Consider the following 27,368-nt stretch of genomic DNA (forward strand, 5'->3'; position numbering starts at 1 on the left):
TTGGATTTGGGGTGGACAGAATCCCTTTTTCTTTTACCATCTGCTTAACAGCCCTTGCCATATACTGACTGACTCAGAATTCTTTCAATATTTTTGATCTACTCCAACTAATAGGCAGGCAGGATAGCAAACGCATTTTCTCGCTCCTTTTTGTAAGTTCCCTAAATTTCTTCTTTAATTGCTGTACCATCTCGCATTCATGTTCTTTTACAGCTTCAACAGGTGGCTCTTCAGTTTCAGCTCGTCTTTCCTCTCTTAATTTTTTCTCAATAACAGTTTTAACCATTTCCGCTTTCTGCATTGTCAATCTTTTCTTTTTAATTGGTGATTCTCCTAAAAGCTTAAGTGATTGGTTAAGTAGCTCTAAAGACAGGTCTGGTCCAACCTTAGGTTCGGCTTTAAAATTGGGGGATGGATTTTCTGTTGAAGGTCTGAAAAAAAAAGAACTGAATAAGTTACAAAAAAATTATAAAATAAATAAAAAATATTTTTTTAATATAAATAAATAAAGTTCATGTCTATATAATAAAAAAATCCAATGTAGATGTTTACTTTTGTAAAAAAAATAATAAATTAAAACTTACCCGGCTTCAGGAGATTCAGCATTTTTCAAAGTCTTCATGTACTTTAGCCTACACCCATCACAAATCTTCATTCCTTTTTTTATGTCGACGCGATTGCACATGGCTTCAGTAACATTTCTAAGTTTTCCTGAATGTTTTCCAGTTTTAAATGGATCACAACACTTAGTTGAATACTTGTACCATTCTTTTGCCTGGTTTTCAGACATTGTTTTGCCGTAACCCCTAAATCACTATTTTTCAAAAAACAACACTTGCAATTTTTTTACAGTTTTAAACACGTACTCTTACACCACAATAGATACGCCAACGTCTATTTGTTGAGTTCAAATAAATTAAAAATGAGTTTACCCCTGTGCTTCTTTTATGCAGGATTTTTCCTGCAAAAACATGCATTCTAATTTATTTCTAAGACTGACCAATCAGGGAAATTGAGGTGTGGCCTAGCTAAAACGTGAACATGCAAGTTTTTGTATCTAGTTTAAAAAGTGGTTCATAGAAACAAAATAAGTTTTACAAAAACCAAGAGAAACCAAATTAGCTTTAATAAAAAGTTAATTTTTTAAGGTAAAATCATGTGTATTGAAAACTTTATTTATTTTTTGTACCTAAACCCATGATTTCTCCATCTTAAAATTTGGTCAGTATCTCACTAAAATATTGGCAAAAAATATATATTTTTTTGAAAAAAAAATAAAAATGGTGTTTTTGAAAAAAATAAAAAAAAATTTTTCAAAATTTTTTTCAATTTTTTTATTTTGAAAATGTGTCATGTGACACATCGTTTGAAAGGCCTTTTAAAGACCTTTTTAACAAGGTATCGCTCATGCATATCCAATAAGTAGTTTTACAGATATTCCTATTTTTCTATACCTATGTAAGAGCAAAATTTGGTAATTTTGTAATTTTCAAAAATTAATTACAAAAAAACTACTGGACCAAAAAATTTGAAAATTCAGATTTTTCATCTACTTTATAAGTAGAATAAGTGTACCAAAAATTATCAAAATCGGGAAGATGAAAATCCAAAGTCACCATTTTATTGGTTGATTTCATATGAAATGACCCTCGTATACAGTATCGTCAGTATCACAATCGTATTATATATTTTAATTTTTGTTTCGTGGGACAATTCTTTTTTCCTCAGAACTGGCGCTAGTGCATAGTACAGTTTGTTTGATTTTTTAGTTCTGTTTGTTATTTCGAGATCTATTTTCCCATCATTGGCAATTATACTTCCAAGATAATCATATGCGGTAACTATTTCCAGTTGAGAATTTTTGCATTTTATATTTACTTTATTTTCTTCCTTTTCGCCAATGACCATTATTTTACTTTTCTCGATGTTTATTTCCATTTTTAATTTCTCTATTTCTTCTGTCCATATGTTTATAAGTTTTTGCATTTTTGTCACAGAATCTGCTATAAGGACTATGTCATCCGCATACAATAAGGCTTCTATTTTTATTAGCTGTAATCTTTGGTATCCTATTGTTGTCTGTATTTGGTTCGTTCTTTCTCTAGTATTTCTAGTCAATTCATTCATGACTATTATAAATAGTAGCGGACTAAGACGTGTCTCATTGGTTGATACCTCTTTCCCAATTGAATTCTTCAGATCTTTCTCCTGCTATCTGTACATGTCCTTTTACTACTCTGTATATACTTTCAATTATTTTTATCAGTGTAATTGGTACTTTCATGTTCTGCAAGCATTTCCATATAATTTTTCTTTCTATAGAATCGAATGCTGCCCTTAGATCTATGAATGCTAGAATGAGCTTTCCCCCGTGTCAATACTTCTTTCTATTATATTTCTAATGATGTAAATGTTATCGTTTGTCTGTCTTTCTGGTCTAAACGCTGCTTGTTGTTCTCCCAGTTCTTTTTCTACCTCTTGTCTTAGCCTCTTCTCTACTATTTTCGTGTATATTTTAAAACGTACCGATGATAAACATATTGCTCTATAATTTTCGCAGTTGACATGTTCTCCCTTTTTGTATATTGGCACTATAAGGTTACTTTGCCAGTCTTTTGGGATTTGCTGCTTTTCCCATGCGTCTTTGTATATTTTCAACAACCAGTTTATCCCTTCTTCTCTCATGTACTTGACCATTTCCGGGTCTATGTCATCATCCCCTCCAGCTTTACCTATTTTTACGTTTGATAATTTCTGTATTACTTCTTCTCTACTTATTTGCTCTAATTCTTTGTTCTCATTAAGGCGGAGATACATATGCGCTCTGCTCGGTGTGCGAGCCGCTCGCGCGCAGCGTATTCGTCAGATTAGTACGTGTTTTCAAGTGACGCACAAACGGCACGCACACGGCGCACCACGATCTAAATTCTGTCGGTTTTTCAACAAACGCTTTGATGGTTCGCAATACGTATTTGGACGGGTTTGCGAGTGGTTTGTTGGTTTTGGCGCGCATGAGTTGAATATTTGTTAGTAATGGAATGGTCGGAACTGTCGGAAGGAAATTGATGTTTACCGTGGAAAATCATTATTGTGAGATCCTCAATAAAGAACCATTTAATTTAAAGAAACAACTTAAATCCGATCTGAACGGAAATAGAAGCTGAAATAAAAAAAATGTACATGCGGACCTTTTTAAAAAATGTTAGTTCATTGTTGTACTAAAAATAACATGTATTAAAAATAAGATTTATTATTTTATTTGGGCATAAGTCACAATTCGAGTTTGAAATCAAGTTTACTTGACCTTTCGACTTTCACTTCGGAAATAGTTATCAATATCAAAAAAACATTCATAAGCAGATATATATTATGTGTCACCGGAAAGCGAAATAGGTAACGCACGACTTGGAGAACCTATAGTTTTCTAACTTCGTGTCTGGTGAAGCAACGCAGTTGAAACAAGCGGATATATTATAATTGTGTCACCGGAAAGCGAAAAAGGTTTGGCACAACTTGGAAGACCCAATAGTTTTCTAACTTCGCTTCTGGTGAAGCAACAGAGTTGGAACAAGCAGATATATTATAATTGGGTCACCGGAAAGCCAAAAAGGTAACGCACAACTTGGAAGACCCAATAGTTTTCTAACTTCGCTTCTGGTGAAGCAACGGAGTTGGAACAAGCAGATATATTATAATTGGGTCACCGGAAAACGAAAGAGGTAACGCACAACTTGGAAGACCCAATAGTTTTCTAACTTCGCTTCTGGTGAAGCAACGGAGTTGGAACAAGCAGATATATTATAATTGGGTCACCGGAAAGCCAAAAAGGTAACGCACAACTTGGAAGACCCAGTAGTTTTCTAACTTCGCTTCTGGTGAAGCAACGGAGTTGGAACAAGCAGATATATTATAATTATGTCACCGGAAAACGAAAAAGGTAACGCACAACTTGGAAGAGCCTATAGTTTCCTAACTTCGCTTCTGGTGAAGCAACGGAGTTGGAACAAGTAGATATGTTATAATTGTGTCGTCGGAAAGCGAAAAAGGTAACGCACATCTTGGAAGAGCCTATAGTTTCCTAACTTCGCTTCTGGTGAAGCAACTGAGTTGGAACAAGCAGATATATTATAATTGGGTCACCGGAAAGCCAAAAAGGTAACGCACAACTTGGAAGACCCAATAGTTTTCTAACTTCGCTTCTGGTGAAGCAACGGAGTTGGAACAAGCAGATATATTATAATTGGGTCACCGGAAAGCCAAAAAGATAACGCACAACTTGGAAGACCCAATAGTTTTCTAACTTCGCTTCTGGTGAAGCAACGTAGTTGGAACAAGCATATATATTATAATTGGGTCACCGGAAAACGAAAAAGGTAACGCACAACTTGGAAGAGCCTATAGTTTCCTAACTTCGCTTCTGGTGAAGCAACAGAGTTGGAACAAGTAGATATGTTATAATTGTGTCGTCGGAAAGCGAAAAAGGTAACGCACATCTTGGAAGAGTCTATAGTTTCCTAACTTCGCTTCTGGTGAAGCAACTGAGTTGGAACAAGCAGATATATTATAATTGGGTCACCGGAAAACGAAAAAGTTAACACAGGGCTTGGAAGAACCTATAGTTCTCTAATTTCGTTTCTAGTGAAGCTACGCAGTTGAAACAAGCAGATACATTACAATTGTGTCACCGGAAAACGAAAAAGGTATCGCATGACTTGGAAGTACCTATAATTCTCTAATTTTGTTTCTGGTTGTAGGAACAAGCAGATATATTATAGTAGGGGAGCAAAGTATGCTAAATGTGCAGTCACTCGAGCGCTTTGGGGACCTTGGATTGTGATTATTAGGTCCTAAAACCAAAAAAGTTAAGTAAAATTTTCCATTTTAGTGGGGACTTCCCATTTTTTAATTTAATTTTCCATTTCCAACAATCTTTTTTCCGATTATAGCGCCATCTATCCATAATTCAAAAAAATGTTTCGAATAAAAGTTGTTTATTTTTATACAAACAATCCAAATCTGCAATAAGAAACGGGGTCTAATATTTAAGATTTTAAAGTAACCCCCCACCTCACCTCCGTGGGGGTCGTGCTTGGAACCATTCGATAGATTTTTCAAAAACATTGATAAAGTGTATTTTGCAATTTTTCGATATGATGTTTATTTTGCGAAACATCGCGGGATTTGAATTTAAAATTTTAAATTTACCCCCCACCCCTCTCCGTGGGGGGTCAAGTTTGGTATTTTTCGATAGATTTTTGAAAAATATTGATCACGTAGTTTTTAGTTTTATAATCTGACGTTCATTTCGCGAAATATTCGCTTTTTTTTGTGAAACTTTTTGACTCACCCATTTCCGTACGCCCCGCTCAAATCGTCATATTTTTGAAATATAGACTCTTTTGCATGTACTTAACTTACCTTATCTTAATCTGACAATTTCGAATATTTTAAGGATACATTTTTTTTCGGGCCCCCCTGAACGAACTCCCCTGTGTTAAGAGCCAATATATGGTGGAGGTACATCTGCAGGGTACCACGTTTCTCCCCATATGATAATCTGACGCGCTCGAGTAACTGCAAAAATCCCCGCTTGGGCTCCCCTACCATTATATTTGTGTTGCCAGGAAGCGAAAAAGGTAGTTCCCGAAATGTTCCCAAACTGTGGCTTATTCCACATAAAATAGTAAATTGCATAAGATGACACAAGAAAATAGTTTCGGAACAATACCAAAATAAGATGTAGTAGAAGTACAGGACAGAGACATGATTATCTACAATTACTAAACGTTCGTAAGTTTCCTCTGGATCGTCAAAATGAAAAATTTTAACGAACAATAACCGCGTCACGAACGCGCGGCGCACACACGGCGCGGAGTTCGCGGCGCGGATATGTATTTCCGCCTTTATGTTGATATGTTTCATTTCTATCATCTATTGTTTCATTTCTAAATTTGTTTTCATAGTATTCTTTCCATACTTTAGCTATCTGTTCTGGATTTGTTTGGATTTGGTTTGTTGTATCCCTTACAGCTGTTATTTCTTTATGTTTTCCTTTCTTCATATGTCTGATTGTTGTCCAGAAGCTTCTATTATTTGTTACATAGTTTTCCTGTAATTCTTCTCCAAACTCTTCCCACGTCTTTGTTTTTGCTTGTCTTTGGTGTTTTTCGCTAATCGTCTCAGCCTTTTGTATTCTTCTTTATCTTCTTCCAGCTCGGTTTCAATGTATTTTTTCCATGCTATTTTCTTTTTCTTCACTGCTGTTTTAATTTCATTGTTCCACCATCTCGTTCTTTTATGGTGTTTGTTATGTTTTCTGATTCCACATATTTCTGTTGCTGTAGACTTTATGACTACTTTGAAAGCGTTCCATCTTTCCTCCAGCGTCCATGCTTCTTTTTGGTTTTCTAGTTGTCTTAATCTTCTATTTGTTTCTTTTTTGTAATGTTCTTGCACCTGTTCTAATTTGAGCTTATTTACTTTTACTCTTGGTAATCTTTTCTTTCCACCTCCTTTATTTTTTCATTCTCGAGTTTTGCAGTAACCATCCTGTGCTCTGTAGCTACTTCCGGTTCCTTTTCAGTTAAGACGTTATATATTTTATCTTCTAGGTTTCTCGTATAAACTATGTAATCTATCAAACTTTTCGCTCTTCTCTCTTCCGCCACGAACGTATATTTGTCTTCCATGTTTTGGTTTGTAAATGTGTTTCCTATTAGTAGGTCATTTGCTTGGCAGAAATCTAGCATTTTGACTCCGTTCCTGTTCAAACATTATTGAATTCCAATCTCCTAATATTATGATATTTCTCTCTCGACATTTTTTTGTGAATTGTTTTTAAAGTATGGTAAAATTATTTTATTGTTAACTTCAATAAGCATATTCAGTACAATTCAAAGAATATTTAAAAAAAAATGAATCCCATTTGAATAGCATTGGAGCAGAAACTATGTACCGATCCCCTTAAAAAAATTCATTAAAATATGCATGAAATTTTGATTTCAAACCCTACCGCCTCCCCTTAAGGATAGCTATGACAAGATTTTATTTAATAGATAACCCATGCAAATGGTATTTGTCTGTATGAAATTTAATCAAAAAAATGTTTCATCTGGTAAACATTTCATCTGGTGAAGGGTGACCTAGATTCGGATCCCATATTATAAATCTCACGCTTTCCCTTAATTCTATTTGTCAAGTAATGTTAACCATGTTTGACAGAATAAACATTTTTCTTTAACTTCTCTAAAAAATAACTTTGTTTATAAGTTGGCATTTACATACACAGTTCAAAAAGGTTAGAAAATTATGTAGAAGCTATTGGTATTTCGGGTAAAGGAAGCTAAAATCTCAGAAACATGAAAATAAACAAAGAAAAATAAAAAACAATGATAATTGGAAGACAAAAAGAAAAACATAAAATAGAAGTAGATGGCAGGCAACTTGAATAGGTAGATATACAGTAGAGCGCCGATTATCCGAACTAATTGGGGGACAGGGGTGTTCAGAAAATCGATTTTTTCAGATAATCGAACTGTATTTATATTCGCGGTGTGCAAGTACTTGGAAGGGAAACGAGAAACGACCGTGCGCGAGTCGCGGAGAAATATTGCAACTATCTTAAATAATTCATATTTTCAATTGAAATTGTCAAATTGACGTATATTTCATACCTTCTGTCATTGAAGCAGAAAAATTATATATCGATACATTTTTGGCATAGTAACGTAAGTCACCAAAAACGTTTTTGTAGAAAAACCATGTTTTTAATTTAACCTGGTTAAGCTTATTTAAATTATACAAAATTTACCAGGGTGTTTTTTGAGGTCTACAGTTTAATAAAGAACAATATTTTTTAAAGTTTTTGTATAGTTTTAGCGGTTAATTGATACCTAAGTTATTTTACGGGTTCTAAAATCTTGAGTCTTGATAAAAAATGTAACGTAAGCACACACATACGTCACTTTGGCGGGAAACTGTAACACTCAAAGTAATTTGGAAAGAATTAGAAACAATCGTTTATTATAAGAAACACAAAATAACGTTACAACAATTAATTAAGTAAAAAAGGTAAAATATTTGACACGAAAAAAACTAAAATTTAGTTATATATCATTGTTTACTTATATTGAGTATTTTTAGAGTTATTATCAAAAGAAAATGAAACTTACGATCATATGAAAAATTCTGTTTTTTTTTAATTACACTTTTTTTTTCAAAAATATGCATTCTAAATCGGTTAAGCTTGTTGGGATAATTACTAATACTAATATAAAGAAATTCTTGTAAGGATTACTATAAATTTTTAATTTTTGTGGAAATGGGATGTTTTATTTTTCACTTTTTCCTAAAAAAATCGAAAGGGTTTTCTTATTTTTATCATAACTTGCTTAATTTTCAAGGTATTAACTTCTTCTGCAGCTCATTTGATACGATATTCCGAAGACAACTGCTTAACAGGTATATTTTATAAAGTGCATCGTTTTCCCGTTATTTAAGCTTGAATACTTAGATTTGAGTACTCGTCGAAAATAATATACACTCAATTACCCATCACTCACTTTGAATTAACATTAGTTTAGTTCTTTAAGTAAGGGGTGTATTTATTTTTTTATTATCTTCAATTTCGTCAATAATAACTATTTTGTAAAAGCTTATAGTTTTTGAGTTATACGTGAAAAACAGCTTTAAAACAGGCATTTTTTACGAAAAAATAAAATCCTTGATATTTAATAACTCAAAACGCAAATTTATTTTAATAACGGTATATAACAAATTTGGCTTAGAATTTGTCCCTGTACCGACTTATGGTATTATTTTTAATAAAATAATTTTCACCCCCGAGAAGGGGTAGCATCCACCCCCAGAATAAAAGCGCAAGTTTGCATCATGTCACCTTTATTCCTTGAGGTATCCTCTAACTACTCACCAATTTTCATGAAAATCGATGAAGGTTCAACGAAATCGAAGGTGAAAAGCTTCAGTGACTGCACTATTCTATGCAAATCAGAATAGAAACATGCAAGCATGGGCGCCCATACCCATGGGCAGGGGGGGCCGTAGCCCCCTAGCTTTTCGGGTGCCATAAACTATATATGGTTATCCAATGTATACAAAATGTAATGTGCAACATTTTCACGTCTGGCCCCCCCCTAAAAATTTTTATATGGGCGCCCGTGCATGCAAGCAATATTTCTTTATTTCTTTTACCTGTCAATTTAAACGAAATTCTTTTTCCAAAAAATAAGCAGACGTTACAATGTCTTTACGAATATGTAACGTCCTGTAAATTTAAATTTTAAATAGGCCTAGATAATAAAATTATAAAAATATCACACAAAATTGAAAAATGTATCCATTAATATAGTAAAACACTCTGTAAATTTAGATAATAAGTAGGCTTAGATATTAACTTAAAATTGTTATTGTAATACCATACAAAAAAACACAAATAGTCTGGCTAATTGGCTCTGTCAAAGCCATTAATAAAAAAAACTGTTTTCTAGATACAAGAGTTCAAATTGATAATTTTACAATTTTTAACTTATTTTTTCACAAACATTTTACATTTCATATCAAAATTTACAAAGATTTTTTTAACAAACAATTCAACCAAATTTTTTCTTAGGCTATGTCAAAATAATTTGTAATAAATAAACGAAATTAAATATGAAAAAGAGTTTTACAGGTTCATAATATTGGTTAAGGTTTTAGAGATTTTTGAAATATAACTACAAAAACATGTTTTTCGTTATAACTTACCTAAAATCAATAATTTAGTTGATTGAAGCACGAATCTGTCACTGTCGTAAGCCAAACACTGACTGCGAAAATCTGACGTAAGTAACAGAAACCAACCGGTACTTACGTTATTATGACGGTAAACGACGTTTGCTTACGTTATTATTATGGAAATAGTGCTAAAGTTGCGTTTCTTTTGCGGGTATGATTAAAACAATTCTGGACATACGTTTTTAAAATAGTTAAAAAAAAAAGGTTTAAAGTAATTCTAGGCTTACTACACTTTCGCAGTACCTTCTAAACACTAATAGCGTTAGTTTAATGGAAAAACATGATTTTCGTCAAAAATGTCACTTACGTTAATTTGCCAAAAATGTATCGATATGGCTCCACAATATTGATATGATATGCAATTATTATATAAAGGTAAATTTAATTAATTGTATTTTGCTTGCAGTACTGCATTTTAATAACTAATTTTATTTACTACATACAATTGTTTACGTTTGCATAACATAACCTGCATCTTATTTTTTTCTTCTTATTATTTTTTTGGACTATGGCCTTGACAATTATCCAGCAACCAGGACTAATATAATTGGCCAATATAATTAAAAGTGCGAATAAAAGTACAGAGCGTAGAAATAGAGGTCGCTTGGCTGAACTTGCACGGTCCCAATAGCAGTACTATTTAACCATAGGCGAATGAAAGCCTTATTTACATACATATTACATACTTACATACATACATGTATATCTTTAGTGACAAATAGGACAGAGATTAAACAAAAAAGTGTTGTATTTGCAACAAAATGATCTTCAATTTTCTTCTGCCGAAGCAACCAAACTAATTACGAGCGGCTGGGTTACATGTTTTTTAACCATGTGTCTGTCAAAATATTTTAGAATGGATTAAAAAAATATGAAATTTGATTTTTGGTGTCAGTTTGGCATCACGAACTATATGTAACAAAGCTAAAACTCACTGGGATCTAGGGAGGAGAAATAGGTTGTTCCCGGGATTTTTTTAAGTAAACCACTTACATACAGCATCATCTATATCCGTGTTTAAGGCAAGTTTTATCGTATTACTATTTGTGGATCCGTCAGAAGAATTAAGCCGGAACATACCGGAAGTTACTTATCTTTTTATCGTCTTTTGTTTTTTTATCCGTCTTACCAGCGTACCAAGTTTGTATTCATTGATTGAAGATTCACCTCCCTCTAACAGTTTGTTAATCTCGTGTTTATTTTTCATAGAAAGGGCAATACGCTTACGTTTAGGCATTTTCAATCGAGTTTTTACACTACAAATCGGGAGTTCGGATAAGCGGTCGTTCGGTTGATCGACGTTCGGATAATCGACGCTCTACTGTATATCGTAAGTATTTGCGGGTAATCATAAGCAGAGATGGAAAATTAGAAGATGAGATAAATGAAAGAATTGCAAAGACTGGAAAGCTTTACAATAATATTAAGAGTAATTTTTTAAATAAGAAATACCTGAGAATATAAAAACGGAAATAGTAAAAAAGATTGTGAAACTCACTCTAACCTATGCCCGTGAATCTTGGGCACTAACAAAAAGACAAAAAAATACACTAATAAGCACAGAAATGAGATTTTTGAGAACAATAGAGGGAAAAAGAAGGAAAGATAAAATTAGAAATCAAACCTTTAGAGAAAATCTGAAAATACACCCAGTTACAACAATCGAACAAGGACAACTTAGATGGCTCGGACATGTACTGAGAAGAGGAGAAGAAAAAATAGTAAGACAGATATATGAAGCGAAAGATATGGGAAGAAAGAAGAGAGGAAGACCAGATAAGCCGTGGACAGAAGAAGTGAGGGAAGCGGCCGACAAAAGAGGAATAAAATGGGAGGAAACAAAAGTATTGGTCATGGATAGAAGGAAATGTGGAAGAAAAGACGGAGAACCCAATAATAACTCGCACCGAAAGGTAGAAGAGATCTGGAAAGTATCACTTTCTGCAGCTGTTAGGTATGGCCACTGAAAGAAAGAACACTGGCAACGCTGAGAGCAACAGAAATGGATTTTTGGAGAATAGGCGAGAACGAAGCATTAAACCTAGGAATTTTGTGCAGTAAGATGAATCGTCATGCAAAATTTTACATTCGATTCGAGAGTGTCAGGCAATTTTGTGAACTAAATTGATCTCTGGCAAAAATGTTTGTCCATGAGAAAATGCATTTTCAAAGTGCATCTCGAAGAGATGGAAAATGAAAAATTTAGAACTCGAGAAATATTGACGGAAATGTTTACACTTGGGGGTTTTGGAGGTCACTGAACACGAATTTCATGACGGCGATGGTCTCCGAGGTACCTGGTGCCCAGGGTGGAACTCGTCGTCTGGGACGATCGAATATTTCGCGGGACAATCGAATAATTCGCGAAATGAAGATTGGATTGAAAAACTGAAAAATACTTGTTCAATATTTTTTAAAAATCTATCGAATGACACTAAGCACTACCTTCTTACTACACCCCCTGGAGATGGGGAGGGGGTAACCTTAAAATCTTAAATGGAAACCCCTATTTGTTATTGCAGTATATTGCAATATATTTTTTTTGTTTGAGAAAAAACTTGTTTATCATAAAATCATGCTGTATATATCACTGTAAAGAGCTTTAAAAATGCTGCAAAATGACACCTCTCCCAGCATTCTAGCTCAATCAGGTCAGGTTCTACAACCATTACAATAAAGTATTGTCGCGGTTTGGACCTTTGAAAACTTTACATAACCAATTCCGGAAACGGCTTGAGATAAAAATTTAAAATTTTGTATTTTTCTTCACCTAATCATCCACTATGAGTACTATGCGGGTATGCACCCTCGGGAAACATCTTAGGGTAGTTGGGGGTAGTTACCCCCTACCAATAGGGGTTGCTGAATTAAACAATATTTATAACTACTTGTTTATTACCAACTATAAAGACCACAGTAAATAGTTGATGTGCTCACGGTAAAACCATCTGCTAGTGCATCTGGATTAAGAATGATCTTTTTAATAATACGAATGAATTAGAATGAATCATCATACCTTCATGTTTATATAAACAAACTTGTAACATGTAGTTTGTTTATATTGTCGACTCAGCTTGACCATGACTTACGAAAATATGAATAAGTTGACTATGCAATATTGTTCGACTGGTGCTTCTAACAATTCTAGGTGACCTACTAAGATGTAAACAAATGTGTATGTTTTGGTTTCGTTTCTAGTACATTTAAGAATTAAATGAATATGTGTTGATCTCAATTTTGGATGTTCATAAACCCTTACAGTACTCTAAATTTTAACAAAATCTAAATAGGTCAGGAAAAAAATTAATTCAAAGTGTGTTGATTTGACCTGGAATAGCTCTAGTGTCCTCGGCAAACCGTATATTATTGATTGGTCGACCATTTACTTTTATTCCCGTAGTTAGTTCTTCTAGTGCTTCCTAGATTATTTCCTGAATACAAATTGAACAAGGTAAGAGACAGTACACAGCCCTGCCTGACGCACCTCTCAATCTGTATTTCATTTGAAAAGACGTTGTTCTCTTTTACCACAGCAATCTGATTATAATAGATAGTGCTAATGATCCTGATGTCTCTCATGTAAGTTTTTATTTTCAAGTAATTCGATAACGCTGTTATGTCTGGCCTTATCGAAGACTATGTTGTAATCCAAGAAACACATATTATATACTGGCTGATTCACATCCATGCGCCTTTACACAAATACATTTACAGATAACAGCGCTTCCCTCGTTCCCAGTGCATTTCTAAATCCAAATTGTGTGTCAATAATGTCTTGCTCAGTCTGTAATTTACTTCAGTCTTATACAGGGTGTTTCATTAATAATTGTCCATATAGTAACTGGAGAAACCTTAGCACAAAATACGAAGATTTAACCTAAATAACTTAAATAAAATGTGGTTCCTTACCGAGTTACAGGGTGTTTTATCTAAAAATTTAAACACTATTTTTGCTCAGCATTTTGAAACTATTCGACGTATCACTACCATACTTGGCATAAAGTGCGACTACTAGACACCCTACTAAATTATGATAAACAAACTTTTCTAGCTACTACCAGAGGCGTACGACAGGGGATGGTGAATGGTTGACCCTTCTCAAATTGTACGCCACTGGAGGAATTACTATTTTAATGCCATTTTTAGATTCTCCAATACTTTCTACGTAAATAATATACTCTTCAGTGGTAACGATAAAGTCATTAGTTTTCGAGATATTTGAAGTTAAATATGAAACAACACAGTTATTTTGATTATTTTATGATATGATTCATACGATTAAAATATAAAAATTATTTGTACCCAGTACTTTAAAACTATTTGGCGTATCCTTATCATACTTGGCAGAAAGTACAGGTACTGTGAATCGTACGAAATTAAGATAAATTACCGTTTCTAGCTACTACCAGAGGCGTACGACAAGGGATAGTGGCTGGTTGACCCTTCCCAAATTCTACGCCACTGACGAAATTGCTATTTTAGTGTAATTTTTTTATTTTGCAATACTTTTTATGAAAATATTGTACTCTTCATTCGTAACGATAAAATGATTAGTTTTCGAGATATTTGAAATTAAAAATGAAGCGACAAAATACATTAATCAAAATAACCGTGTCGTTTCATTTTTAACTTCAAAAATCTCGAAAACTAATGACTTAATCGTTAGGAATGAAGAGTATATTATTTGCATAGAAAGTATTGGAGAATACAAAAATTGAACTAAAATAGCAATTTTTCCAGTGGCGTAGAATTTGGAAAGGGTCAATTATTCACTTTCCCCCGTCGTACGCCTCTGGTAATAGCCAGAAACGTTTGTTTAACATAATTTAGTAGTTTGTACAGTATCTATACTACCTGCCAAGTATGAAAAGTATACGTCGAATAGTTTTAAAATGCTGAACAAAAATAATTTTTAAATTTTTAGATAAAACACCCTGTAACTCAGTAAGGAACCACATTTTATTTTAAGTGTTTTAGGTTAAATCTTCGTATTTTGTGCTAAAGTTTCTCCAGTTATTATATGGACAATTATTAATGAAACACCCTGTATACATGCTTTGTCATGTTCATATTAATGATAACATATTAAATTCATTTCCAAGTGCCAACATTGGACCAAGAAACAAGTTCAACACAACATCGCCAACATCAACACGCGAGCATGAGACTTTTATGGGTCCTTGTATTCTACTCCTCTACATTCTCTGTGCATACGGTACACTATCAGCAAAAAGAATGAACTTTGGTATAAACGCTTTATTCTCTCATTTTATTAGTCACAATTCAAGGTCTGGTGTCCCACAAGGTAGTGTACTCGGTCCCTTACTATACCTGTTATTTACTGCTGACCTACCTACAACTAGATTGACAAGTCGCGACATTCGCAGATGACACAGGTATTATCGCATCTCACACAGACCCCCAAAGAGCTTCCCATAACTTACAAGCCCACTTAAATAAAATAGAAAAATGGTTAAAAAAATGGAAATTAAAAGCTAGTGAAACAAAATCGACCCTCATGACATTTACCATGCGAAGAGAGAGCTGTCCACCAGTACACATAAACAACAAACACTTAGTACAAGTAGATAAAAGACTAACATGGAGAAAACACATCTTCACCAAAAGAAAGCAACTTGGACTCAAACTTCAACAAATGTACTGGATTCTGGGCAGACATTCAAGACTGTCAATTGAAAATAAATTAGTGGTATACAAAGTCATACTTAAACCCATATGGACCTATGGCATACAGCTATGGGGCTCAGCCAGCAACTCTAACTTGGAAATCATACAACGTTTTCCAAATAAGGCATTAAGAACCATAGTAAACGCTCCATGGTACGTCCCCAACGCAATAGAGAGAGACCTGAAAGTTCCCAGCATCAAAGAAGAAATCAGCAAATACAGTGAAAAGTATGAAGACTAAGGGTACGAACATGCCGAAGATACATGGATGAGCGCGGTGTAGGTCGTGATCGCGGTCGAGGTTTACATCGATGATGAGCAGAACATACCGAAGATACCTTCCTTTCAGTGTTGTTTGCGGTTTCCATATAACCAAAACTTGTCATAACGTGATTACAACAAGAGATTATAAACACACCAGCCGTATCTTCGGCAAATGTCACGTGGTTTAAAAATCACCAATAAACTTTTATTTACCACGCGATCAGCAGCCGAAATTTACGGCAAAGATATAAACAATAGGATCATAATTTTCAAACCATCACCTTTTTATTTTTGTCCTCTTTCTCCACACCAATTTTCATATCTTTAAAATCCTCATAACATATATTATTATAATAAAAACTATCGATAATACGTGTGAAAATTGCCAAAAATAGCCAAATTCCAATCAAAAATTAGGTTGGAGAAAATGTAACCCTCAAAGTTCAAAATCGGTATACGTTAAAAAAATGCATTTTCTCGGCTTCCCATGGAGCTATTTCCTTCATTCTTTTTTTTGTTCCCAAGTAACTCGAGTAGAGCCATCGAACTAACGCATTATTAAATGTCAATCTTGCTTTTATTTTGTTATAATAAATTAATTTATTATAACACAATATTTTAATTTGTTTAAATAAAAATTGTTTAAATAATTTTACAGCTTTTAAATGAGAATATTTATGTTTTAAACTTTAAAAGGTACACTTGTAGTAAGTTTATCTAAAAAAAAAGCCTACAACTGGAAAAAATATGTAATTTTCTGTTCTTATAAATAAATTAATCTATTATAACAAAAAAAAGCAAGTTTGACATTTAATAATGCGTTAGTTCGATGGCTCTACTCGAGTTATTAGGGAACAAAAAAAGAATGAAGGAAATTGCTCCATGGGAAGCCGAGAAAATGCATTTTGTTAACGTATACCGATTTTGAACTTTGAGGGTTACATTTTCTTCAACCTAATTTTTGATTGGAATTTTGCTATTTTTGGCAATTTTCACACGTATTATCGATAGTTTTTATTATAATAATATATGAGGATGGATCGGATTTAGTTCTTACCGTAGTGAAAAAAAAAAAACAAAAAAAAAACAAAAAAAAAAACAAAAAAGACAAAAATTAATATAGTTGTATTTATTAACATAGTAAGTAGGCATAGTAAGTAGGCATTGTTATTTGTAAGCTTTATTTTTTATTATTCTTTATTTTTAAGTGTATACTGGGCAATTTTATACTTATGAACGAATAATAATTTTATATGTAGTTACGTGGCTAAAGGTTCTGAACCAAGGCCAAAATCAAAACAAAAAAAAAATAATATATGTTATGAGGATTTTAAAGATATGAAAATTGGTGTGGAGAAAGAGGACAAAAATAAAAAGGTGATGGTTTGAAAATTATGATCCTATTGTTTATATCTTTGCCGTAAATTCCGGTCAATTTTGACCGGTTGTATCTCAGGAACCACTCGTCATAATTAAACGTTTTTTCTTTTAAAAGAAGCGTCCTGCCGCTGTCTTTTGAATACCGATTTCACAATTTAATTTAGTTTAATATTTCCCGAGATATTCTATTTGTTTATAAACCAAAAAATTGTTTATAATTTTAAAATATTCCTGAGGCCGCTTAAATAGTCCAATTTCAATTCTGTAAAGTACATTAGATAGGTGTAGTGTCTTTTTATGAAAAAATCATAGTTATTCTTATGCATCATAATTATTCTCGTTATTACAGCGACCGTAAATTTTTAATTAACATTTTAATTGTTGCTAAACTGTTCATTCAATTTTCATAGACTTCTGGAATTATAATATATACGGAAAGGGCTTTTACGTTACCAAGTTATTTAATTATTGATTAACAACTACTTATCTAAAAGTTTAGTTGAAAATTAAAGATTTTGTTGGAAAAACCCGCTTTTTCCGGGGAAAGTTTTCGTCGAAGTGAATCGGAAAAAACACGTCTCTATGCAGAATTTAATTGCGGTGAATTTTTATTTGGGTGTTTTTGGTCTAAAGTTAAAATCTTTGGAGTTATAGAGCAAAAATTGAAAAAACACGATTTTCGGGCGCCATTTTGTTTATAAAAAAAGTAGCACACTATCTGCGGACTTTGCATACCTATATTATTAATACATACAATAATAAGATTCGATTCCAGCAATAAAATTGCTGGTAAATAACTTTTCCTTGTATTTTGCTAATTAGCCCAGAGTATTCTTTCAAGCCTTGATTTTCTAGCCGATCTTCTCCAGAAGTCCATTTCTAATACAAGTAGGCGTCGTTCCAGGGATTTAGTAAGTTGCATGTTTCGCATCCATAGAGCACTATACTTTTAACGATGGAGTTAAAGATAATATGTTTTCTTTGATTAGATAGTTCTTTTGACCATATCATCGGGTTTAGGCATCCAATCACCCTTTTTCCTTTTACGATCCTTTGCTCTATATCTTTTTCGGTGCGCCCACTCTTGTTGATTGTTGTTCCCAAATATACATATTCCTCACAGTTCTTGATTGTTTCTTGTTCATTAACTATTAGGTCTTCTACTTCAGTCCCGATGCATAAGTATTGCGTTTTGTTTCTATTTACAGAAAGGCCCCAGTCTTCATATGTTTGAAATAACCGTCTCGTCATGAATTCTAAATCTTCCTTATCCGCTGCTACTACGACTTGGTCATCCGCGAAATGTAGAGTATACAAAGTTGTATCATCGTCAAGTTGAATTCCCATCCCTGAACAAGATCGTCTCCAGTGTTTTAGTGCTTCATTTAAATAGATCTTAAATAGTACTGGGGAGAGGCAGCATCCTTGTCGTAATCCTTTTGTTACTGGAAATCCTTCTGATAAGGTGTTGTTTAGTTTGATTTTTGATGTGGCTTTATTGTATAGTTGTTTGACCGCGGCGATGATCGTGCTATTTAAGGAAGATCGTTCAAGAGACTGCCACAGCTTGCTCACAGGAATCGTGTCATATGCTTTTGTGAGATCCACAAATAAAAGATGTATTTCCTGGCTTCTTGCAACTTTCTTTTCATTAAGTTGTGTTAGGGTAAATATGTGGTCTATGCAAGATCTTCCAGCTCTAAAACCTGCTTGCTGTTCAATTTCATGAGGTTCGTATTCTTGCTCAATCATGTTTTTCAAGATCTTACCAAACAGCCTGCTAAATGTACTAGTGACCGAGATACACCTGTAGTTTCCGCAAATATCTTTTGGACCTTTTTTGTGAATAAAAAAAATTAATATATACAGGGTGAAAAAAGTGAAAATAAATTATTTACATAATATAAAATAGTTTTACATAAGAAACCAGATAAAACATAACTTCTGGTAAACCGATTCTTCCAGTTCACGATATAGATCTTGTAAATCACAAAAAGAACCTACGTAGCTTTGGTTGAGATCGGACTTTTCATTCAAAAGATATGGTGCTATTAGTCACATATGTATAGTCGCCCAATTTGAATGACCGCCATTTTTGTAAAAGGCAAAATCTGAGATGGCCTCATATCTAAATTTGTACCTTTATATGTGCAGTATATGTGAATCAAATTGTATGCTTGTATCATTAAATGTGCAATTCTTATAATATTTGCACGAATCTGCCGCACTAATACAAAATTTGATCAAACTAAACTGATAGTGTGACCACTAGATTTTTATAATTTGAACAAACTGCAGTTGTGACGTCACTTCCTGAGTTTGCTCAAACTGTTTGATCAAATTATTTGATAGTGAAACCACGACTTTAAGGGGTTACATAGGTCTGGCGGGTAAAAAAGTGACTTTTTAAAAAAATTATATCTCGAAAACTAAAAATTATTTTTATTTATAATTGGAACATGTAAAAGTATAGCACTTAAGGTACTCTCAAAAAAATGTTGAGCCAAAAATATTCATTTTTGTAGAGTTCACTGCAATTTTTCGACAACAGCCCTTTTTTTGCGGTGGGCAGCATAAATAAGTCCAGTCTCATCTAAAATCAAAAAATCAAAAAGTTTCTTGTAGTTTATACCTCTGGCTAGTGAATGAACGAAGGAATTTTTTTTAGATGAAATCGTTTTTGTTTTATAAAAAAACTACTTTAAAAATGGTATTTTTGAAAAAATGAGACAAATTGGGGTCGAAAATGTGTTTAAACTTAAGTAAAATCTTCAAATTTAATTATTTTTTAAATTTGTTCATTCACTAGCCAGAGTTATAAACTACAAGAAACTTTTTGATTTTAGTTGAGACTGGACTTATTTATGCTGCCCACCTCAAAAAAGGGCTGTTGTCGAAAAACTGCAGTCAATTCTACAAAAATGAATATTTTTGGTTGAAAATTTATTTGAGAGTACCTTAAGTAATATACTTTTACATGTTCCAATTATAAATAAAAATAATTTTTAGTTTTTGAGATATAATTTTATTAAAAATTCACTTTTTTACCCGGATGACCTATGTAACCCCTTAAGGATTTAAATAACATCAATTTAATTTGCAATAAAAAAGATCATGAAGATTTGACTATGCTTGTAAATACATACACCCGATTTAGATAATTTAAGTGACAGCAATGTTTACATTGTTTTGTCAAATATACCTACATGCAACAAAAAATTTAATCAAAAGTTGCATAAAAAAATTGAAGTGTTTTAAAAGTTTCAATATGTAAAAACATTGAACCACAGAAACGGTTTTTCTCCACAAAGAAACAAAAATCGTAGCAACATATTAATAAGGGATACATTTAAAAATCCAAATGTAAATGAAATATGAAATTTCAGACTTTTTAAAAGGACACAAAACACAACGTGCCCTATATTTCACAAAATGCCGAAGAAAATCATAATTATCTAATATAACATATAATTTCCCCTAAATTTCTTTTCCCCATATCCAGTATATTTACTTTTATGTAAATTATCTGTTTTTAATTTTCATGCATTTATAATTTAATTTATAAGATCTATTCTAGTGCTGCTGTGTTTGTATTGAACAACTGAAATAAATTAAAAGAATATTAGGTTTGTTTTAGCAAACAGTCAAACTAGTCAGAAACCGTCAGCAAACAGTTGGTCAGTGAGAGAACATAATGCAGTCACCAGTGCTATTCCCTCTACTCGCGCTGGTCCACTATTCGCTGATGGTTTCAAACCGTTTGAAACTGATGCTAGAACAAACCTAATATTACTATACAATAATTGTTTATATTTTTTATGAGATAAAAAGAAATATTTTATGAGACTAGGTACAGTCTAGAAAGAAGACTAATAGAAATGAATAAATAGTGTTTTTTTAATCAATACTGTTTTTCAATATTGATTTTCTACCACACGTTTATTTCTATCATAAAAATTGTCAATTGTAAGATAAACAAAAGAAATATTTATCCATCATCCTCGGTCAGCAGACTTGTTTTCTTGAAACGACACTTTGCATACAATATTGGTATTTAAATATCCCGCTGTCATTTTTAATCATTTGACCAATACGAACACAGATATGGTTCTTTTCATGAGCATTTTTCAGTGCGTCGCAAATGATAGAAAAAAAGGTTAGTCCGTGATAGTAAATACGTATTTATGACATTTATTCTAACATGACATTTTAGTTAAATCTGACAGTTGTCACATTTTATTTGCAATTTGGAATAAAGACAAATCAATTTTGTTTATTGCATTTATAAAATGGTATTTTCTTTGATTTGTGTAGTCTTATAAATTGTCCAAATTAATTTTTTTTATATAGAATAATATAATATTATTTAATATTATATTATTAGCGCCATCTATTGACAACTAGATTAAATGTTATAAATGTCACTGACGAAATGTAATCAGCGACGTGCGTTTTTTTCTGTCACATACAATTTAATGCGTTAGAGAGAAATCGAAAAACTGTGACGCATTGAAAAATGCTCATGAAAAGAACCATATCACGTGGGTAGTTCTAACCAATAAAATCTTGGAATTCATAGCGGTTATTAACGCTTCGTGTGCTCATCCATGTTTTTACCCTTAGCGCGCATCCAAATGATTTCGCGAGTGAATTATTAAACACGAAGGGTGAAGTTCGCATACTGAAGCGTTATAAACCAACTGACTTACCAAATATATTTTAGATAAATTAGAACCATTTTAAGTGTTACTTTATTTTTCTAGTAGTATGTACTATCTATACATTTGCTGATAATTTAGAAAGGAAAGATTTTATTGGAATTCTTATATGAATTCCAATGAAAACTTTCCTTTTTAAATTATCAACAAATGTATAATATTCTTATAAGAATTCCAATGAAAACTTTCCTTTCTAAATTATCAACAAATGTATAGATAGTACAGTGGATCCCCAAGTTGGCCTCCGATAACCCAGAAGTCCGGTTAACCCGGACCGATTTTCATCAGACAAAACACATTTTTTCACTTTGACTCAGATAACAATATAAACTTGTTTCAAACTTGCAACAAATTTGATACATCAAACATGAAAGCTTGCTGGAGGTTTGCCATGGCAACTTTGCAAACTTATAGCAAGTTTAAATCAAACTTGCTAGTTACAGTGTAACAAACTTGCATGAAGTTTGTTTTTTCAAACTTGATATAACAAACTTGCTGCAGGTTTGTTTTTGTTTTGTTGCATGAAGTTTGTTTTTTCAAACTTGATACAAACTTGCTTAAGGTTTGTTTTGACATACTAGCCACAATTTGAATAGAACAACGTGAATAAAAAATACAATACCATTTTATAAAACTATTTATTAATCATTCAACTAAAATACAATTTATTGTCTAAAATTATTTATTGGAACTTACATTAAACCCGCTAGCTTGAGATTCCGATTGCGTTGCGATGCTCAGTTTTGTCTATCAGCTCTGAAACAAATAAAAGAAATTGTTATAAACTCTTGCTGTGTGAAAATTAATATTTGGTATTAAAAGAGATAAAAAGATGTCAAAGTAACAATTTTGCAATAAAACCTAAAACTTATTTATATATAATATATTATAATATATTCATTTTAGATAGTATGTATGTAAATACAGCTAGATGCTACGAAAAAATAAAAAAAACTTACCTCAATTTCAGTGGCGGATTTAACAGGTCGGCAAAAGCGCGCTTGCCGACTGCCCCCCCCCCCCCCGACGAAAGGCTTTCAGGGCCCCTCTTGCTGAAAAATACACCTGTGGTATTATAATATCACCCTGTACAAAAGATGTTTGATTGAAAGTAAAGCATATCATAAATTGTCCGCCCTTGACCAAGGCCGACACGTGAGGTTGCAGAGTTCATTCTAATATATAAGTAAACGCCCGATGATATCATCATCATTATTATTTGTAGTAGTAATGTAAAGGTAGGTCGTTACGCTGATATGTAAACAATTTATTATGGTTAATCGTTGATGGAGTTAAATGTAAATACATATAACGTATTTGAACCAAGAAGAGAGTTTTAATTAATTGGGACCTAGAAGGCAGTAACCACACACTTATTTACGACACACCTTCGATTTCTTTTTGTTATTTTTTTGTTGAAAAAATGTTTTGGTGAGTCCCTTGTGAACAGCACAAGTTCAATTTTCAATCAGGGGCCCCCTGTTATCAGAATAATTGCCTGATAAATATCGTAAATTAAATATAAAATAAAATAACTTTTGTAATCAATCAGTTATTTAAAACGTCTACGATTTTCTCAAAGTTTGTCGAATATTTCTGACTTTTCAAAAACGTTCTAGAGGGGCCCCCGGGTGCCCCCGCGCATCTAAATTCAGTTGACAGTCAACTGACCATCACTTTCGAAAGTTGGAATTGCCGACAGAAAATGAGCGCCATTTCAACTCGCAGTATTATTATAAACGTACGCACAAGCCTTTCGAAGAAAATGATCTTAGCCCTTGGTTATCATACTCGCCGACTCTACATCATGCTTATTGCCATTATTGCTGGCTATTTGGAAATGAGGATACGAAAAAAATTATATGGTGCACTGGTTACACGGATTGGAAACATGTTCAGAAATCCATTTCAATACACAGTTTAAGCAAGACTCATCTCCAGAATGCAGTTGCAGCAGCAAGTTTTCTCAAGAAAGCTGATATCAGCCATCAACTAAATCAGCAAATTAGCGAAGAAGCGAAAAAATGGCGTTACGTCCTGAACATTTTTTTTGATACCATAAGAACTTTGTCTGGCTTAGGTGTCGCGTTTCGAGGTCATCGTGAAAAAATGGATGAAGAAAATCCTGGTATATATTTGTCTATCATCAAACTCATCTCCCGACATAACTCGACTCTACATGATCACATCGAATCCTCGAATCGGATAAAGTACTTGAGCAAAACGATTACATTCGAATTATTGAATATCTTGGCTGATCAAACGCGAAAATTTATTATTAATGAATGCAAAGAAGCAAAATTTTTCACACTGATCGCTGACTCAACAACTGATGTTGCTCACTTGGACCAAATGGCTATATTGGTGCAATACGTTACAATCCAAAAAAATGAGACAGGAGCCAAGATACTATGCATCAAAGAACGTTTTTTATGTTTCATTCGAATCAAAAAAGGGATGCTGTCTCGATTTCTCATGACATTATTGGGATCTTGTTTGAAAAATATCTATTCGAAAAAATTTATCTATGTGGTCAAGCTTTCGATGGTGCGCCCGTTATGTCAGGAGAGCTGAATGGATTACAAGCACTTATCAGGAGATATGTTGGAGAGAAGGCCTTCGTTCCGTACATCCATTGTACAGCGCATCAACTCAACCTGGTTTTATCTCATGCAGCTGAAAGATTCGCCAGCCCTTCAATCAAACTCTTTTTCGCAACACTACAGCGAATTTTCAAGTACTTCTCGCAGTTTCATCGGCGATGGGAAAACCTTTTGGAAGAAAGCAAAAATCTGTCTCAAAATACAACATCTTTCGGCATCTAACTTCTGTAAGAATTAAAACTAGAACTTTTTGAGACCAACTCTGACTGTCGAAGAGAAACACAAGAAGAACAGCGTGCTGTGCCATCAGAAGATATCGAAAGCGAAGCGCTGTCACAGAAACGAAGACTCCACATCAAAGGCTTGAGTGCTACTCGTTGGTCTGCACAGCTAAAAACAGTAGAAGCAATTATCCAAAATCTTGACTGTGTTGTCAACTGTTTAGAACGAGAAACATCGAGAGAGAAGGCTACTGGAGAAGATATAATGGACGCAAATTCTCTACTTTCGGCGATGAATTGGCTATTTTTACTAAACCTGACATGGTGGCATTCAGTCCTATCATTCATTGACATTGCTGAAGTGCAATTACAGAAAAAAGAAGTTGATCTTTTGATGGCTCAAAATTGTCTCGAAAATGTAATGAAGAACTTGCAAAACTTGCGTGAGGAGAGCAAGTATGATTCTTTCGTTTTGAAAGCTAAATCTCAGTGGGACAAGATGGGATGGAAGAATCCGGATTTTCCGATCATTAGACAACGACGAACGAAAAAAATGCCAGGCGAGAAAGCAGAGGACAGTTCTCTGGATACAGCAACGAAACATCGCATTGGGTACTTTGAAGTTCTGGACAGAATGTGCAGTGAGTTACAAGAAAGGGCCAAAGGTTTTGATGAGATAAACTCACTTTTCGGATTTCTCAAACCTGAATCCTTCAAAAACATGGAAGAGAAAGAATTTGAAAAAAATGTGTGCAATTTGATGGAGAAATATCCAACTTTTTTTACCACTGCCCTGAAGTATGAGTTAATCAGTTTTGCGGGTATATATTTCTCACAAGAACAAGATTCTACCAAGCATAGCCCATTGCAATATTTGAACTTCATCGTTGAAAAAAATTTGATAAGCTGTTTCCCGGAGTGCTGCAGTTTATTGCGTTTATTCTTGACCCTTCCCGTCAGCACTGCCAACGCCGAACGAACAATGAGTTCATTGAAGAGAGTCAAAGATCGTCAACGTTCTACAATGAGTGCAGAAGCATTGGACGATTTCAGCATACTTTTCATCGAACAGCAAGTCGCCAATCAAATTGATCTGGATGCAACCATCGAAGTTTTCGCGGAGAAAAAAGCGAGAAGAGGATTCAAAAATAAATAAATTTTCTCGATGTAAAAAAGAATACAACTTTTATAATGCTCGATGAATAAATGAAAAATTTTTTATATTCATTAAATTCTTAAAACATATATCTTTCTCTTTCCATGGAACACCTGACACAACATAATTTTCTAGGGGGTGGGGGCTAAAGAAATTTTGCCGACTGGGCTTTTTTTCTTTAAATCCGTCACTGCTCAATTTCACCAAAGCAACAAGAATACCAATTTGCAAGCTTAGTAAACTCCAAAAAGAAGCTTCAGCTTAGTAATAAAAATTAAAGTAATAGTCTCGGAGAATTGTACGGCAAATTTAAGTCAAAGAAAAATATAGCATAGGATAGGATAGGACATAACCACAAATTGCACAAATTAACACCGCTTTTTCCCTCAAGCTGTCGAGTAAGCTTTTTCCCTCAACGTACCTTAAAAATTCCCACTTTTATGATAAAATTCCCTCCTATGCTCCTATTTAAAAAATCTTGAAAATATGTTGAATTATTTTCAAATATTTTGATTTTTTAAAATATTTTATAATTTGGACTGGAGCAAAAATTCCCTTGTTAAATTTTTCCCTTCATGTTGAAAATTCTCGCAAAAAGGGAAATTTCTTCGGTGGCAACACTTTCGTTAGTGTGGGCGTGACATCAGTCAGGGTACCGAACAAAACCGAACCGACCGTAACGTGTAAGTCAACCAAATAAATGACACGCGTGACGTGGCGTTGCAACTGTAAGCTTGCAGCAAAGTTGCTACAAACATGAATTATCATCTTTGTCGTAACAATATTGCAGCAAACTTGATACAAACTTGCCTCGTCATATTTGACGCAGCAATTTAAAATCAAAGAAGAATCAAACTTGCCACAAGTTTACATGCTATCTGCATACCTACATGTCATAGCCTAAGAAAGTCATAACTTTAACTGATTGTTCCTGAACAGATTGTTAAATAAATTGGAGTAATAAAAAAACATCAAGATTTACGTTTAGTATTTATGAAGTTACTTTATATAAAAATAATCTGTCTCTGTTGACATCCCAGATAGCAATATAAACTTGTTTCAAACTTGCAACAAGTTTGATACATCAAACATGAAAGCTTGCTGCAGGTTTGCCATGGCAACTTTGCAAACTTGCAGCAAGTTTAAATTAAACTTGCTAGTTGGAGAGTGACAAACTTGCATGAAGTTTGTTTTTTCAAACTTGATACAAACTTCCTTAAGGTTTGTTTTGACATACTAGCCACAATTTGAATAAAACAACGTGAATAAAAAATACAATACAATTTTATATAACTATTTATTCAGTAATCACTCAACTAAAATACAATCTATTGTCTAAAATTATTTATTGGAACTTACATTAACCCTTAAACGCCCAAGAGTGGGTAAAAAATGTCCACCTAATGCGTATTCCCTTGTAACATATTTATTACGTGTTCAAAAATTTTTCAAAAATTAATTATTGTTAAAAATACAGCCCTTTATCGAATATTAATTTGGTTCTACAGATATTTTTGAAAATAAAAGTAATATCTTAAGTTAAATA

The 27,368-nt window shown here is 33.3% G+C and overlaps 1 protein-coding gene across 2 annotated transcripts in view; it reads left to right on the forward strand.

Moving 5' to 3' along the window:
* The window catches only part of LOC126892552 (eukaryotic translation initiation factor 1A, X-chromosomal), a 70,476-nt gene that overhangs the window by 27,492 nt on the left and 15,616 nt on the right, over positions 1-27,368 (forward strand). The window lies entirely within an intron of this gene.

This window comes from Diabrotica virgifera, chromosome 9 (assembly GCF_917563875.1).
Source record: "Diabrotica virgifera virgifera chromosome 9, PGI_DIABVI_V3a".
NCBI classification, from domain to species: domain Eukaryota; kingdom Metazoa; phylum Arthropoda; class Insecta; order Coleoptera; family Chrysomelidae; genus Diabrotica; species Diabrotica virgifera.